This window comes from Oryctolagus cuniculus, chromosome 8 (genome assembly GCF_964237555.1).
Source record: "Oryctolagus cuniculus chromosome 8, mOryCun1.1, whole genome shotgun sequence".
Taxonomy (NCBI): Eukaryota; Metazoa; Chordata; class Mammalia; order Lagomorpha; family Leporidae; genus Oryctolagus; species Oryctolagus cuniculus.
Window position 1 is genome coordinate 7559412 of NC_091439.1, and position 18986 is coordinate 7578397.

At 40.9% G+C, this 18986-nt stretch overlaps 1 pseudogene; it reads left to right on the forward strand.

Annotated features, from left to right (window-relative positions):
- The first annotated feature begins 11803 nt into the window (after window positions 1-11803).
- On the forward strand, window positions 11804-12649 carry LOC100347917 (actin, cytoplasmic 1-like; annotated as a pseudogene).
- Window positions 12650-18986: the final 6337 nt, after the last annotated feature.

Sequence of the window (18986 nt, forward strand, 5' to 3'; positions counted from 1 at the left end):
ATGTAAATTGGGTAAAGTAAATGAGATAAATGTGTTTAAATGTAAACTTTGGTACTCTTAGCACCTTATATTCTATAGAAAAACTACTTGGGTTTGCTAAAAATTATATTTTCATAAATAGTACATGAAAAATAGTTCAACACTGCTTAAAAGCAACTAAGGCTAAAATTTAATATGTTACCTTATTTAGAAAATGTTGTCTTAATTTGGAGATTTTTATCAGGTTACTTCAAAATGTAAATCAAGGAGTCAGCAGATTGGAAAAGGTCACAAGTATAAAAATGTGTTCTTAGTAAGAAAGTTTAAGAAGGAAAGAATTTTTTTTTTGAATAAAGAATGACATGGTTTATAAGAATTACTTTATCCTGATGGTTAGTTGACTCTAGACTGGAATGAAAATGATAGGAAGCTTCAAGTAAGTTGAAGAAACTGTGTGGAAGTCAGAGAAGGTTATGAAAGAGAAATTTTTGGATACAAAAGCTATTAATCTATTTTTCTTTGACATAGAATCTGATCTTCTGTTAAAGCACTGAGTTAAAGTAATCTATTACATTATCTTAATGTCTCTGTTAGGTTCTAATTGTTTAAAAACAACTTAATTTTAAAGGAGTTATGATTTGTTTGAATATATACTCATTCTAAAACATTTGGGCAATCATCTTGTAACAATGATCAAATCTGATCTATATTATGTCATGATGTTAATGGATCTTATTTCTTTTTTTTATCTTTTATTTAATGGATATAAATTTCCAAAGTACGACTTATGGATTACAATGGCTTCCCCCCCATACCGTCCCTCCCACCAGCAACCCTCCCCTTTACCACTCCCTCTCCCCTTCCATTCACATCAAGATTCATTTTCAATTATCTTAATATACAGATCAGCTTAGTATACATTAAGTAAGGATTTCAACAGTTTGCTCCCACACAGAAACATAAAGTGAAAAATAATAGATGATTTTTTTTAAATGATGATGAAATCAGATCAGACCTATTGTCATGTTTAATCCCAGTGAGAGTCAAGTTGGGAATTGATAATTTCTTTCTTTTTTTTTTTTTTTTACAGAAGATCAGTTTAGTATACATTAAGTAAAGATTTCAACCGTTTGCATCCCCATAGAAACACAAAGTGAAATATACTGTTTGAGTACTCGTTATAGCATTAAATCTCAATGTACAGCACATTTAGGACAGAGATCCTACATGAGGAGTAAGTGCACAGTGACTCCTGTTGTTGACTTTACCAATTGACACTCCTGTTTATGGCATCAGTAATCTCCCTATGCACCAGTCATGAGTTTCCAAGGCTATGGAAGCCCCTTGAGTTCTCCGACTCTTATCTTGTTTAGACAAGGTCATAGTCAAAGTGGAGGTTCTCTCCTCCCTTTAGAGAAAGGTACCCCCTTCTTTGAAGACCTGTTCTTTCCACTGGGATCTCACTCACAGAGATCTTTTTGCCAGAGTGTCTTGGCTTTCCATGCCTGAAATACTCTCATGGGCTTTTCAGCCAGATCGGAATGCCTTTAGGGCTGATTCTGAGGCCAGAGTGCTATTTAGGACATCTGCCATTCTATGAGTCTGCTGAGTATCTCACTTCCCATGTTGGATCACTCTCCCCTTTATTTATTCTATCAGTTAGTGTTAGCAGGTACTAGACTTGTTTATGTGCTCCCTTTGACTCTTAGTCCTTTCATTATGATCAATTGTGAACTGAAATTGATCACTTGGAATAGTGAGATGGCATTGGCACATGCCACCTTGATGGGATTGAATTGGAATCCCCTGGTATGTTTCCAACTCTACCAATTGGGGCAAGTCAGCCTGAGCATGTCCCCAATTATACATCTCTTCCCTCTCTTATTCCCACTCTTATGTTTAACAGGGATCACATTTCAGTTAATTTTCAACACTTAAGAATAACTGTGTGATAATTACAGAATTAAACCAGTCATATTAAGTAGAACAGACAAAAAAAAACTACTAAGAGGGATAATGTATTAAGTTGTTCATTAACAGTCAGGGCTATGCTGATCAAGTCACCGTTTCCCATAGTGTCCATTTCACCTCAACAGGTTTCCTTTTTGGTGTTCAGTCAGTTGTCACCGATCAGGGAGAACATATGGTATTTGTCCCTTTGGGACTGGCTTACTTCACTCAGCATGATGTGTTCCAGATTCCTCCATTTTGTTGCAAATGACTGGATTTCGTTGTTTCTTACTGCAGTAGGTTGTTGATTTTTGTGCATTGATTTTATATCCTGCCACTTTGCCAAACTCCTCTATATTTTCCAATAGTGTCTTAGTAGAGTTCTTTGGATCCTTTAAGTAAAGAATCATATCGTCTGCAAAGAGGGATAGTTTGACTTCTTCCTTCTCAATTTGTATTCCTTTAATTTCTTTTTCTTGTCTGATGGCTCTGGCTAAAACTTCCATAACTATGTTAAATAGCAGTGGTGAGAGTAGGCATCCCTGCCTGGTGCCAGATTTCAGTGGAAATGTTTCCAACTTTTCCCCATTCAATAGGATGCTGGCTGTGGGTTTTTTATAAATTGCTTTGATTGTATTGAGGAATGTTCCTTCTATACCCAATTTGCTTAGAGTTTTCATCATGAAAGGGTGTTGAATTTTATCAAATGCTTTCTCTGCATCAATTGAGATAATCATATGGTTTTTCTTTTGCAGTCTGTTAATGTGGTGAATCACATTGATTGATTTGGGAATGTTGAACCATCCCTGCATACCAGGGATGAATCCCACTTGGTCTGGGTGGATGATTTTCCTGATGTGTTGTTGTACTCTATTGACCAGAATTTTATTGAGGATTTTTGCGTCTATGTTTATCAGGGATATTGGTCCGTAATTTTCTTTCAGTGCTGCATCTTTCTCTGGCTTAGGGATTAAGGTGATGCTGGCTTCATAGAAAGAATTTGGGAGGATTCCCTCTTTTTCGATTGTTCTGAATAGTTTGAGAAGAAATGGGATTAGTTCTTCTTTAAATGTCTGGTAGAATTCAGCAGTGAATCCATCTGGTCCTGGGCTTTTCTTTGTTGGGAGGGCCTTTATTACTGTTTCAATTTCTGTTTCAGTTATGGGTCTATTTAGGTTTTCTATGTCTTCATGGTTCAATTTAGGTAGATTGCATGTGTCCAGGAATCTATCCATTTCTGATAGGTTTCCCTGTTTGCTGGCATACAAGTCCTTGTAGTAATTTCTGATGATTCTTTTTATTTCTGTGGTGTCTGTTGTTATGTTTCCTTTTTCATCTCTGATTTTATTGATTTGGGTCTTTTCTCTTCTTTTTTAGTTAGTTGGGCCAATGGGGTGTCAATTTTGTTTATTTTTTCAAAAAACCAGCTTCTCGCTTGGCTGATTTTTTGTAGTGTTTTTTTTGGATTCAATCCTGTTAATTTCTTCTCTGGTTTTAATTATTTCTCTTCTCCTACTAGATTTGGGTTTGGTTTGCTGCAGTTTTTCTAGGTCCTTGAGATGCGATGAAAGCTCATTTATTTGGTACCTTTCCAATTTCTTGATATAGGCACCTATTGCTATAAATTTGCCTCTCAATACTGCTTTTGCTGTATCCCATAAGTTTTGATATGTTGTGTTGTTGTCTTCATTTACTTCCAGAAAGTTTTTGATTTCTCTTTTGATTTCTTGAATGACCCAGTGTTCAGTCAGGAGCATGTTGTTCAGTCTCCATGTGTTTGCATACTTTCTGGGGTTTCCTGAGTTGCTAATTTCCAGCTTCATTCCGCTGTGGTCTGAGAAGCTGCATGGTATGATTCTAATTCTTTTAAATTTGCTGAGACTTGCTTTATGGCCTAGTATGTGATCAATCCTAGAGAAGGTTCCATGCACTGCTGAGAAGAATGTGAAGTCTGTAGATGTAGGGTTGAAAGTTCTGTAGATATCTGTTAGATCCATTTGGGCAATAGTGTCAATTAAATCTGCTGTTTCCTTGTTGATCTTCTGTCCGGATGATCTGTCTATTTCTGAGAGTGGAGTATTGAAGTCCCCCAGTACTATTGTATTGGAATCTAAATCTCCCTTTAAGTCCCTTAACATATCTTTTAAATAGACCGGTGCCCTGTAATTAGGTGCATATACATTTATAATAGTTACATCTTCCTGTTGAATTGAACCCTTAATCATTATATAGTGTCCCTCTTTGTCTCTCTTAACAGTTTTTGTATTAAAGTTTATTTTGTCTGATATTAATATGGCTACACCTGCTTTTTTTTGGTTTCTGTTGGCATGGAATATCTTTTTCCAACCTTTCACTTTCAGTCTGCCTGCCTCTTTGTTAGAGAGATGTGTTTCTTGTAGGCAACAAATAGTTGGGTTGTGTTCTGTGAGCCAGTCAGCCAAACGGTGTCTTTTAACTGAAGAATTCAGACCATTAATGTTCAATGTGACTATTGATACGTAGTGACTTTGCCCTGCCATTTTCCCGGAAATATTTTCTAGTATATGCTTTGAGCTTCCCATGCTCTTTTACTGGTAGGTGTTCTTCCTTTCCCTTCTTTCATATTGATGGCTGTGTTTCTGTGTTTCTGAGTGTAGCACATCTTTAAGTATCTTTTGCAGGGCCGGATGAGTGGCCACAAAGTCTTTCAATTTCTGTTTGCTATGAAAGGTCTTTATTTCACCTTCATTCACAAATGAGAGCTTGGCAGGATATAATATTCTGGGCTGGCAATTTTTCTCTCTTAGCACCTGTGCTATGTCTCGCCATTCCCTCCTAGCCTGTAGTGTTTCTGATGAGAAGTCTGCTGTGAGTCTGATTGGAGATCCTCTGAGAGTAATCTGACGTTTCTCTCTTGCACATTTTAGGACCTTTTCTTTATGTTTCACTGTGGTAAGTTTAATTACCACGTGTCGTGGTGAGGATCTCTTTTGGTCATGTTTATTGAGGGTTCTATGAGCTTCCTGTACTAGGATGTCTCTGTCCTTCTCCAAACCCAGAAAGTTCTCTGCAAGTATCTCACTAAAAAGGCCTTCTAATCCTTTCTCTCTCTCCATGCCTTCAGGAACTCCTAGAACTCGAATGTTGTTTTCTTTTTAATAGTATCCTGTAGATTCCCAACAATATTTTTTAGATTTCTAATTTCCTCTTCTTTTCTGTGGTTTGACTGTATGTTTTCCTGTGCTCTATCTTCTAAGTCCGATATTCTCTCTTCTGCTTCACCCATTCTGTTTTTAAGGCTTTCTAATGTGTTTGTCATTTGATCTATTGAGCTCTTCATTTCATTTTGATTTCTCTTCACTATCACACTTTCCTGTTCTACTAGTTTCTGAGTTTCATTTTGATTCTTCCTTAAAATTTCATTTTCACGAGAGAGATTTTCAATCTTGTCCAATAAGGATTTCTGTAGTTCAAGGATTTGCTTTTGAAAACTTCTAAATGTTCTTATCATAAATTTTTTGAAATCCGTATCTTGCATTTCTTCTATCTCATCATCTTCATAATCTTGGTTTGGGGTGTTTTGTTTATTTGGAGGCATCATAGTGTCATTGTTGATCTTGTTCCCTCGATTTCTGTGTTTGTTACTTGGCATAGTTAATTCTTCTTGCGTCACTGTGCGTGTTTTTTTTTTTTTTTATTTTATACTATGTCCGTGTTAAGTGGACTGCCTGCTGTTGGAGGAGCCTTGGAGGCCTGAGATGGGTGCGGGCTGAGAGCTCTGCTTGGTTCTTCCTGGTTAAGGGTGTGCAAAGGTGACACCCTCAGGTTATGCGTGGTAAATCTCTCTCTTTTTATTTATTTATTTATTTTATTTATTCAGGGGGTAAGTAACACCGCACTGCACGGCTGTGCAGAATTGATGGTATTTAGCTTCCAGTCTCTGGCTTCTACCCCCAGAGTCCCTTTAGGCTCCTCTGGACTCCCACTGGGTTGCCTAGGCTACTGAATTGTAGTGACTCAGTTCCTTAGCTCTCCCCCGTTGATATGTAAATCCAGAGAGGGGGCCTGCTCTTTGTCTCTTGGGAATTCTTCAAGCCTTGCAGCCTTGCAACCTTTGTAAGGTTAGGGGGAAGAGAAACCCCCCGAAGCTTTTTTTTTCCTTCTTTCCGGTAGTGAGTTTGCTGCACTTTCCGGCCCCCCTCTAGATTCTGACCCCCGTTTCCCCACCAATGTCTCGGGTTATTGAGCTCACCTCCCCTTCCAGCGCCGATGTGTGGACTCGGAGCCCTGGACGTCCCAAGTCTCCCCGCTGTTGTCTGTGTGGCATGCACTCCCCTTTGAGCACTGGCGCGCAAACCCTGTGGCTTCCACGGCTCGGTCCCGCGGCTCGGCTTCCGCGGCTCGGTCCCGCGGCTCGGCTTCCGCGGGGTGGGCGACCTTGTTCTCCCAGTAGGTCCTCTGATTCACAGCCACTCAATCCAGAAGAGGTTCCTCTGCAATATTTTCCTGGTTCTTTTTTCTGAGGCTACCGTAACTCCCCTTTTATTAAACTAAATTTTCCCGGACTATCGGTGCGCGCCCTCACTATTCCGCCATCTTGGCTCCGCTGGATCTTATTTCAACCAGATATTTTAAGCCTTCTTGGCATCCTTGATAGGTATTCAAAAAATCAAAGTTTCAAATTCTTTGGACTTTGATATTTCTAGTTGAGCCCCTGGATACATCAAAGGATATATGTCTGTCATCTTGTAGAGACACCAACTAATCAGGCTATTTGGATTATATTACAGGTACTGTCAAGATATGAAGTGGTGCTAAATTTTAATGTTTGATAATGTAAGATACTACTTAAACAAATGTTCAAAAGTTAAAAAGTCTAATTATCTTTTGTTAGCACATATGATGGCTACCTTAATGAGAAAGGCCCAAGGCTTAAAAGGGTTAAATGTTTTATAAAATTCTACAGGTACTTTTGAAAATACTGCGTGGAGCAAGCAAGTACCTATTGTTGGTTAAGGAATTTAATTGTAGATGAGGTTATTTAAAGTCTTTTGTCATCCACAGTTTTGTATAACAGATTTGCTGCTCATAAGACTAAACATTGTTGGTTCTTTGTTTAACTGTGTCCTCCTATAGGTTCTCATGGGCTTTTTCTAGTGACTTCTATTATATTCAGTACTTTGGGATGGCTCTGTAAGCAGATTAAGCCAATAATGCACTACAAGTTCCAACTGAGAGAAAGTATGGTTAATCGAGGTTACTAAGAGCAAAAAGTAATTTGAATCAATTGCTAATTTAAAAAACAGCTAAAGATTTTAAGAAGCTATTACTGAAACTACTTTATTGTTCTATCTTGTATATTATGTTATATATGTATATATATATTGTATGTCTACATGGGAAAATTTATTAAGAACTCTATTTTAATTGGCTTATAGGTAAAAGATTGCTCATAAATTTAAACTGCTAGAGTGATTACAGAAACATTTTGATTTACGTGACCTGAATCTCTGTATCAGATGTTTTAAATTTGTTGGTATAAAGAAACTAAAGCTGGTGCCATGGTTCACTAGGCTAATCCTCAACCTTGCAGCACCGGCACACCGGGTTCTAGTCCCGGTCGGGGCACCAGATTCTGTCCCAGTTGCCCCTCTTCCAGGCCAGCTCTCTGCTGTGGCCCGGGAGTGCAGTGGAGGAAGGCCCAAGTGCTTGGGCCCTGCACCCCATGGGAGACCAGGGTAAGTACCTGGCTCCTGCCATCGGATCAGTGTTGTGCACCGGACTAGAACCCGGGGTGCCGGTACCGCAAGGTGGAGGATTAGCCTAGTGAGCCGCGGCGCCGGCCCCCAAATGCATGTATTCTTAAAATTTGTAGAAGACATTGGACCTTCCAGTAAATGTTTTCATAAGTTGTTATTTAACGGTTGAAATTGCTTGCTAAGTTTTCATTTGATATTTTTATTATCAGTAAGCGATCTGGGAAGCCTGACTTTTTCCCTCACTTCTCTTTTCTCTTCAAGATGGGAAACTGACTCTATACTGAAAGACTTTCCAGAATGTACAGTTTGATTTTTAGATCTTACAAAAGGGATGGCTAATATTTTCTTTTTTTTTAAAGATTTTATTTATTTATTTGATAGGCAGAGTTACAGACAGTGAGAGAGAGAGACAGAGAGAAAGGTCTTCCCTCTGCTGGTTCACTCTCCAGATGGCTGCAACAGCCGAAGCTGCACTGTTCTGAAGCCAAGAGCCATGTGCTTCTTCCTGGTCTCCCACGTGGGTGCAGGGGCCCAAGGACATGGACCATCCACCACTGCCTACCCAGGCCATAGCAGAGAGCTGGATTGGAAGGCGGGCTGCCGGGACTAGAACTGGCGCCCATATAGGATGCCGGTGCCACAGGTGGAGGATTAACCTACTGTGCCACGAGGCTGGCCCAGCTAACATTTTCTGTAATAATAGCATAACCAAAAGGAGAGCTTAGATTATGATTTCACAGCTAGATTTACATGGGCACAGAAACAGGCAAAACCTCCCTTTCAGACCAACAAAGGTAGAGAAAGTTTTAAAGTGAGGACATAGCTTTCCTCATAAGCATTGTGTACCTCACAGAAAAACCACTATCAGAACATGCCTGTGACTATGACTTCTAGTTTAGGCCACCGAAGATTATACATGGGACTTGAGCACCCCCTTGACTTGCATCCTCTGGTCTGCTTTAACAAAAGCCAGGAGGAAAAGAAAGCTAGGCATCAGAAGCAATGTAAAGTTAGGTGGCAGGCCAATTAATGGCTGCTTTGTGCGGTGATCTGCCTTCAAGGAGACCCAACAGGCCAGTCCACTGCTTATGAACCGCCCTGGCAGCTCTGCCGGGGTCACTGGAAATGGAACTGCCCTGGAGTCAAAGGACTTCAGGTCAGAGCCACAGATCTTGTTGGTGCTAAGCTGAAAAGCCCTCCACTCGGCCCAGCTTCCAAAACAACCACTGTCGCTGAGGGGACGGCCAAGTAGGGTCAGCAACATTGCAGGTAGAACTGTAAATTTCCTGTTAGAGATGCCACCTGCCTTTACCTGGCCAGCTCTCCTCCCAGGCCAGCTGGGTAATGGAAGTCAACAGGTGCCTTCCCCAAGGAGGTTCATACCTCCCTTAGGTTGTACCCCATGTGAAGAGATAGATAAGTCTGGGCCTCATAACTTACAAGGCCTTAAAGCCCACCAGATTATTATCAAGACCTTCTGTCAGTTTCTATTTGCCTCTCAATTGGAAAACTTAGCAGCTCTGTTATGTCCTCTAATAATGACTCTGTCCTTTGTTCTAGACCCTGTCTAGCCCACTTAGGACCTCATTCCTTTGTAATCATAGCCTCTACCCTAACATCAATGACTCTACTCCCAACCGGTGTGTATTGATGGTCCTCTACCCCACTTAATCTTGTATGATTGTTCAGAATTTTCTCTACAGACAAAACCCTCTACCCACAAGAGCTGAGTGGCCTTTCTCCAAGTCTTGGTTGGAATCAACTTAGCAGTCTCTCTCCCTTCAGTAGTGATTTCAGGAACAGCTTTGGGCCACAGCGTTATCTCCACCAATCTACTCCAAAACAACTCCAAATTACAAGAGGAGGTCACTAAGTCCTTTGATCCCTCAGTTGATGCCATCTGAGGTCTCCAAAGCCATATTATCTCACTAACAGGTGTGGTACATGGGGCAGATGGGCCTTAACTGTGTTGTTATTATGTTAATCAATCAGGCCAGGCAAAAACCACATCCATCAAAGTCTTCAGGAGAGTCAGAGACCCCCCCCCCCACACACACACACCATTTCCTCTCTTCTATGAAATCCTCTCATTACTTGGTTAATGCCACTTTTAGGATCATTGACTGCTGTTCTCATCCTTTTATACTACTGTCTGTTTAAGTGTTCACAGAAGGTGATAATGGACCAAACCAAAGCCTTCGCCAACCAAGCAGTCAACCAAATGCTGCTACAGGGATATAATCGGCTCCCCACCCAGGAGACAACAGCTGGAGACTCGCCCCTGTCATCAGGAAGAAGCGCTAAAGACAGATCATCATCCCTCCACCCCTCCTGGACTTTTAGGGATGATGTAATCTTTCTATAACACTTGCTGTACAAAAAAAAAAAAAAAGTGTGGGGGGTGTTAGTAAAATGGCTCAGTCTTAGCTCCACCCTGGACACCATCGTAAGCTCCAGACCTCCCTCCACACCCCTATCGCTGTTGCTGGAAGCCAGGTGACCACATGGCCCAAGCATAGGTGTAAGTTCCATGTGACCCTAATGGGATTCAATGCTCCTGCTTCCCTGCCTGCCCCCCAGCAATGAGCTTCCCCCCCCAACAATAAACCTTTCCTCTAAAAAAAAAATGTAGTTGAGTAAGTTGTATTGGTTTTGCTATTTAATAAAGTAGAAACTTTAGTAATGCAATCAAACCTTTCTGATAATTTTCTTACATTGGAAGACATGTTTAAATGATAAATGTCCTTGAAAAGAAGGTATTATGCATATTTTTGAATAGTTCAGATACAGCCTAATTTCAGCAATGAAAGGATTTAATGTTATGGCCATATAAATCGTCACCATTACCATAAAATATTCTGAAGCCAATTTTAAATCAGTCGCATCTGCTAAGGAAAAAAAAAAAAGCTACCTCTTCATTTCTTTCCCCCAAATTACTTAGTGAAAATCATAAAGTTTATTGTTTTATTGTAATTATAATAAATTCCAATGAAATGTTTGTAGCTGTACGAAATCTACCATTTTTATTGTGTTCTATGTCTGGGGCTTCCAATTGGCTAAAATTGAGGAGAGCATATATTTCCTAAAGTGCTGATAAATAGTCAGACGGAAGCAAGGGCTGCAACTTCATGGGGAGTATTACCATTGGTGGCATAACTAACCATGAGGGAGTACAAGATAATTAAACCAGAGTTAAGAGCAACAGAGTTGAATTTCAGAGGGTCACCATGGATATCTTGTTCTCAGCCACTTTTTCTGATTTTCCTCATTTGAACAGGTCAAGTCATTAAAGTTTTTCACAATACTTGAGACAAATCATTGCATTCACTTGTTGGTGAGGTTTAAATGTAATCCACATATTTTAGTTTTAGTATTGAAAGCATTCAGCTTCCATTATCTTTTTTTTAAAAGTTGAAATAGTCTGGAAATCATTAAGTGCCAAATGCTTTCATCAGGCCCATAAACAAATGGACAGTTCCATGGTAAATGCAGTTACTTCTCAGAAAGTTTCAACAAAAACACATTTTCACTCATTTAAAGCTAAAGGGAATAAATCTAGAGGTCTTTTAAGAAAGGCACACTTTAGACCCTAGGAAGCTGACACAGTGCTGGATTTCACAGAGAAAGATCACAAAAGCTATCCTGCAGGCTCAGTAAATTCTGAAGGTTCATGGAAGTTTTGACATGTATCTCAGTACTGGAGCAATTTCTCTTTGTCTCACCATTTATCTCTTAACCTAGCAACCTGGATGAAATATGAGGACAGAGAATAAGCTTTGAAGAATCAACCCAATTTTAATCAAAGTGGACAACATTGAGGTCAGGTTATTATCTAAGGGAAAAGCCAAACTGTTATATCATAGTTTCTCAATGTCTTAAGACTTCAGAATTATTTTTCTTTCTGGTAAATATAGTTACACTGTGTATTTATGCCTGTGGTCTATTATATATTTTGATAATTCCTGGGCATTTAATAGACAAACTAGTGTACTTAAAACATGCACACATACTCACACTCACTCGCACACACCCCTAAACCTTACCTAATGATTGCTGAGACCTCATCTAGCTTGTGAGCACAGCGCCTCTCCCTAACTGATCCTCATCATCCACACCTTTTGTGCCCCTCTTTGACAATGGCTCTGGCATATGCAAGGTGGGCATGCAGACTAGGATGCCCCAAAGCCGTCTTAGCCTCCATCAAGGGGGCGCCCGTGGTACCAGGATGTGATGGTGGACATGGGTCAGAAGGACTCCTACGTGGGCCACGAGGCCCAGAACAAGGAGGCATCCTGACCCTGAGGTCCCCCATGGAGCGTGGCATCCTCAACAACAGTGATGCCATGGAGACCAGCTGGTACCACACCCTGTACAAGCTTTGCATGGCCCCCAAGGAATCCCACGTGCTGCTGATGGAGAACCCCCCCCCCCCAAAGCCCAAGGTCAATCATGAAAGGATGACCCAGACCTTCAACATCCCGGTCATATGCACGTGGCCTTCCAGGTTGTGCTGTCCCTGTACACCTCTATATTCCCCTGGCATCATGATGGACTCCAGCAACGTGGTCCCCCACACTATGCCCACCTACCAGGGGTACACCCTCCACCATGCCGTCTTGTTTCTCTTGGACCTAGCTGGTCATGCATGACCTTCCCTCATGGAGATCCACACTCAGGATGGCTACAGCTTCATCACCATGGTTGAGAGGGAGGTAGTGCCTGACATCAAGGAGAAGTTGTGCTATGGGACCCTGGACGTCAAGCAGGAGCTGGCCACTGCCGCATCCTTCTCATCCCCCTCCCTGGAGAAGATCCATGTGCTTCCCAGCAGCCAGGTGCTAGTCACTGGCCCTGAGAGGTTCTGCAGCTCGGCAGCTCCACCCTGGCCTCGCTGTCCGCTTTCCAGCAGATGTGGGTTAGCAAGCAGGAGTAGGAGGAGTCTGGCCCCTCTCCATCGTCCGCTGCAAATGCTTCTGGGTTGACTGTTCACTTAGTGGTGTGACACTCTTTCTCGATAAACCCTAACTTGGGCAGAAAACGAGATGGGATTGTCATGGAAAGCTGAGGGTGACAGCAGTTGGTGGGAGCGAGTATCCTTAAAGTTCTACAGTGTGATGGAGGACTTGGTACATTGTTTAAAATAGTCATTCCAAATATCATGAGGTGCCATATGACTGGGAGCCCCTTACCTGCCAAAGGCAGCCCCACTTCTACAGAAGGAGAATGGCATGGTGCTCTCCCTAGTCCATACCAGAGAGGTGACAACATTGGTTTTGTGTAAATAATGCAAACTTTTAAAGTGTTTGCCTTAATACTCTTCAAAATTTTCTTTTATTTTGATCGTGGTCCAGGGCCCCCTTTTTTGTCTTCCAAATTAAGACGTTTGAGGGCCTTTGGTCTCCCTGGGAGTGGGGTGAGGTGCGGACACGGCCAGGGCTTACTTGTTTACAGACTTGACAATGGTTCAATAAAAGTGTCCACATTAAAATCAAAAAGTTTCCCTAGCAGGTATGTCTTAATTACTGGCATGTTTAGGGAATAACTGTATAATTAGGAAGAAAATACTGTTAAGCAACTTGTTCCAGTATATATGCTGATAGAACTGATAGCAGAGAAAGAGACCCTGTCCGTGGCGTTCCTCAGCATTCCATTCTATCTACTCGAAAAAGAAAGCACTATTGAGTCTCTCCTAATGCAGTCTCCATCGATTTCCACTGACTCACAGGAATACTAATGTGAAACTACTAGAAATGTGGTGGCATGCAGCAGGTATGTAAGGCCAGCAGTCTCAAAATAATTTTGGGAATCTATTTAAAATTTTGATTTCTTGTCATCATTTCAAAATACTTTATTTGGTATCTTTGGCAGCGTTTGCCAGGCTTCTGTGTTTGGTGGATTTCCCTGTGTCATTTTGATTGCCCTTAAGGTTTAAAACATACAAGTATGCTTTGAGATGGAGTTATCATGTTTTGTTAGAGCTAGCCATGTCTTGGAACTGAGGAAGGAGTGGATCAGGGAGCAGCTGGTCTCACAGAGCTAAAGAAATCTTCAGACATGCCCTGTGATGGTCTGTATTTGCTCTGTGCTAACAAGGGAATCCTATGAGGTCCTATCTTAGAGAAAAACACTAGTGATTATGCCCTTCCTCACTATTCAGTGGTGCCCTTGAACACATTCCCCAGCCTCAGGAATAAATTGGCAGGATTATAGCACAGACTGTCCAGCTAATCAGCAAGCCAAGACTATAGAAAACTAAGTCTAGGAAAAGATATGTTCAGGATTCTTCTTTAAATAGTTCTACCAGAAGGCACCACCATGATGCAACTGACGGAGGAATATGTGATTCAGTTGAATGTTCCTGCCTTGCTACCAAACATCTGAGTGGTTAGTTGAGGATATAAAGAAATATATCACTGTATCAATGTATCATTTCAGGCCAGACACTTAAATTTAGAGGTGACAGCACATTGAACAAAGGCTCAAATTTAATTCATCCTGTAACTGTTTGTAGAAAATACAAGACTCGTTTCAAGAAAATCATTGATGCTAAGGCCAATACAATTGAAACTGTGTAACTAGAAAATACTAGTGGCAGCCAATATCTTGCTTAGCAGTTAGGGACTTTTTACGACACCTGCATCTCACCTCAGAGTGCCTTGGTAAGACACCCTGCTCCAACTCTAGATTCCAGCTTCCTGCTAATTTAGATATTGTGAGGCAGTGTTGATGGCTCAAGGAATTGGGTTCCTGCCACCCATTTGGGAGAGCAACATTGTATTTCTGTTCCCTAGCTTTGGCACACTTAGATGCAGTGGGAATTAATGCAGTGAACCAGTGGATGGGAACTCTCACTTTCTATCTTTCTATCTGAAATAAATAAATTAAAATGAAAGAAAAAAACACAAGTGAAAGAATTTCACCAAATACGTGTAGGAATGTGTATGAGGTGGACTTGGGGTGAGAACATGGAGTTGTGGGGAGGTCAGGGGTATCAGGGGAATTTAGGCTTGTGGGAGGATTAGAATTTGCTATAAAAGAGTCCCTTAACTTGTACGATATGTTCTTTCTATGAATTTTCCAGAACTTGACACTCTGTGTTGGAAAAACCATCACTCTTGAGAATTCATTGCAGTTTAACTGGTCATTGTTGACTTATAATACTTCTATCATATGTATCTACTTTACTGGTTGATGATTCCATTTTTGGCTCTAAAGGATTTTTTAAAATTTTGATTAAGGAATACACTTCATGAATTTAATATATGCAGATTCTCTCCTCTGCCTCCCTCCCATCCACACTCTCACCTTTCTTTCCCCTTCATCTTCCTTTCCCATTCTTATTTTTTACAGAGATCATTTTCATTTAATTTTTATACTCATAAGATTAACCCTACACAAAGTAGAGAGTTTACTGATTAGTATGAAGAAAAAAAAAGAAGAGGAAAAGAACAAAACCACCCAAACAAACTTTGATTCTGCTTTTAACATGTCAACTGCAGGCAGGGTACATGGCAAATTTTAATAATGGGTTATAAAATCATTAATTAAAGATAATACTATAAAAACTTAGGAAGTGCAAATAAAATGGAATGCAAGTGACTGTATTGTTCTGATGTAATGCCAAACTTGACTGAGATGATTTATGCACAAGAAAAGGGCTATGGTATAAAAGAGTTCTGTGAGACTGAGATAATGTCCACTCAGCAGTAGACACATACTTTCCAGTGCCACTAAGGAGTTTCTCTAATAAACTGGATAGGTTACAGAAACTGCCACTCAATTATTTTACATTTAGAAAAGAAAACTTTTCCTTCTTTCCTGTCTTCCTTCCTCCCTCCATCCCTTGTTCCTTTCATTGCCTCCCTCCCTCCCTCATTTCTTTTCTTCCTTTCCTTCTTTCATTCCCATGTCTGAATTATCTTACACATCACTCTCTTATGTAATTTTAAATGTAGAATGGACATAGCAAGCATTGTATTAGGAATTGGTGGACTTGCATTTGTCCTGCTAACAATTACCTGTATTATTGTGGTCTAGTAATCTAATCCCATCTATAGTGAGTTAATTTACCCATTGAAGGAGGAAGATTTAAGTCATTCTGTTCTGTAGAATTAAACAAGGATTTGCTGAATAGCATTGTGAAAAACTAAAAAGACAGAGCTTCGTTCAAGGAAGCTGAAGCTGGTTAGGGGAGGATGAGAGTGTCCCCAGTGGCAGCTTAACCTGCTGTGCTACTTATTGCCTCTCTTCCTTTCCTAGAATGTGAACCCCATGAGCTCAATGTTGTAACATTTGTGTCAAGAAAAGCATTGGGGACATAGGAGGTTCTTCGTAAGTTGTTGGTGAGTCAATGGATGAGTCCATAGGATGTGCTTGATAAAAAGGCAATGGCCAAATGAATGGAGGACTGGCCGGGGAGGCTTCCAGGAAGAAGAGGCGCAGAAAACTCATTGGCTCAGAGCTAGAAAAAGCACATTGAATTGGAATAAATAGAGAACATGAATATGAATGGAGAACAGAATTCAGACGAAACAGGAAGTGGAGGATTTGTTTTGTTTTTTCTTTTTGTCTTCTATAGTTTTGCTGTGATTACTGAAAACGAGATTCATTTACCATGTTTTAGATTTTGTGATGGGAAATTGAGACTGTCTCAGGAGTATAAATTGACTAGCATATAGCTATATGGTAGAATGTTCTGCCTGGAAAGAATTTCTGGCTTATTGTGCTGAATTTGTAGATTTGATAAGCTTTCCAGGAGCAATTTGATGTTCTTATTTGATGGAGAAAGCTCTTAACGAGGACAAATCTTTTAGGTGGCTAAAATGGAAAATGTGGTTTTCTTAATCTGCCTTTTCCTTCTGTCCAATATAAGAAACTGTTCTTTCATTTTGTATTAAATGTTGGCAAGATGTATTTGAATGCTTTAAATTACTGCATTCTCTTTCTGTGGCTGTCAGGTGCCTCCTTGGCTGTTTCTAGAAGCAGCCTGAGCAGTTCCCTTCTGGCTGGCTGCCCTTGTGCTGGGTGACGAGTGTGTCTCATCTGTTCTGGGGATGACAAGGCAAACCTGGCCTGCAAGTCCTGGAACTTGTGCTGGCCACTGTCATCCACAATGTGAAATGGAAAGTTCCTTTTTGGAAAAAAAAAATGTGGTGAGAGAAAATACTCTTTTGTTTCAACATGGGAACAGAGGATGAAAACAAAATATATTCTCACATATGAGAATTCTATTGAAATTGTTGCATTAGGGGAAAAATAAACAGATTTCTTTATACAGCTATAGAGTGTTGCTAGAAGAAAGTTTGCTGGAAACTTTTGAGTTCCTTTATATTATTATTTTGAAAAATGCTCAGTGGCAATTCTACTTAAAGTTAGTTCATTTTTACCTGAAGCAAACAATTCCCCAGTTTAGTCATTTGGAGCTGAAAGAGATGTGGGCATTGAATATTAAGGTGCAATTTGGGAGCATTTGTCCCAGAGGCTTGCTGGCACCTTTCTAGTGTGGCCATTTCTACTGATGCTTGCAGAAAGTGGCAGACAACATGGTTGGATGGAAGGCTAGGGTACAGTGACCTGTTACCTGGCTTTTGGGAAGGAGTTGAAAATTGTTCAGTGTGCCTTAACCCTAGGATGTGGCAAACTTGATCTTCTTTCTGATTTATTTGCCTTGATAAGAGATCAAGAATTGCACATGGAACACAATATCAGAATATGCCAGATAACTCATCTGTGGACTGCGAGATAGAGTTTCAGCTGTGAGATTCATAAATTTGGTGAGGAAAGCTTGTCCACAGTGTTGAGGGCACAGTTTTCATAAGTCAGCCAAGGTGTGGGATGATCACTAAAACTGGCAAGGGTTGACATTTTAAAGCAGGAAAACCAATTAGGTGTTGGCTGGGCTGAGGGTGGAGGGGGAAACTTCTATGAATCACAACACATTGGAAACACAGAAACACTAATCTTTTGGACGAAAAAGAGCAGTCAGTAAATGTTAGTGTCATGATCCAATCTTTGTTTATTTTATTTTATCAGCAATTCAAGTACAAGTACTCAGAGCATAGGGGTATAAAATGAAAAATAATGGCTCGATTCGCACACGGAGCCTTCAGGACCCCGGAGGCAGGCCCCAAACAGCTGGCTCTGGGAGTCTGTCCAGCCGGCGCTGCAAACTGGCCACAGGTGCTAGCTAGAGGCAGTGGCCAGCAGCAGGAGCACCCCCGAGGGCGTAGCCGAGCCCCTAGAAACTTTCTCTGAGTGAAGCTGGGGCCCCCGGCAAAAAAAGAAAAATAATGGCTCATAATCTTATTCTATTCTTTATAAGCAATAATTTCATATTTCTCCTTTTGGTGTAACAGGAATTTAAACATACTCCACATGACAGTGTAATATATGAAGAATTAAGTGTTATATATAAAGTTAAAAATAAGTGGGAAAGTATAAAAATAATGATATTAGTAACAAAGAAGAAGAAGCCTGGGGGAGAAAATTATCCGACTTGCCTTCCCTAGCAAGAAGTCTTTAGATCCAATGTGGATTTCAGACTAAGGTTTAGAGGTGAAATCCTATTATATGGCTGGATGAAAGTTGAGACCTGAAACAGTGTAGTAAAATTGCTTGCAGATAGTCAAAGTTGTGTTCAGAATGGATTCTTTTTTTTTGTTGTTGTTGTTGTTGTTGTTGTTGACAGGCAGAGTGGACAGTGAGAGCGAGAGACAGACAGACAGAAAGGTCTTCCTTTGCCGTTGGTTCACCCTCCAATGGCCGGCGCGGCCGGCGCGCTGCCGCCGGCACACTGCGTTGATCCGATGGCAGGAGCCAGGTACTTCTCCTGGTCTCCCATGGGGTGCAGGGCCCAAGCACTTGGGACATCGTCCACTGCACTCCCGGGCCACAGCAGAGAGCTGGCCTGGAAGAGGGGCAACCGGGACAGAATCCGGCGCCCTGACCGGGACTAGAACCCGGTGTGCTGGCGCCGCAAGGCAGAGGATTAGCCTAGTGAGCCGTGGCGCCGGCCAAAGGAAGACCTTTCTTTCTCTCTGTCTCTCTCTCTCACTGTCCACTCCGCCTGTCAAAAAAAAAAAAAAAAAAAAAAAAAAAAAAAAAAGAAAAAGAAATCAGAATGGAGAATGGATCAAGGAAAGGAGGTGGAAATTTGAGTCAGGGTGGTGGTTTGGAGGCAATGGCAGTACAACAAATGTAAAATGAAGAAATCCTGCTCTACAACAGGGTAACATGGATCCAAACATGGAAGCACAGAGTGCCACATACTCTCATTCATATGTGGTGTCTGATAAAGTTGATCTCATAGAAGTTGAGAGA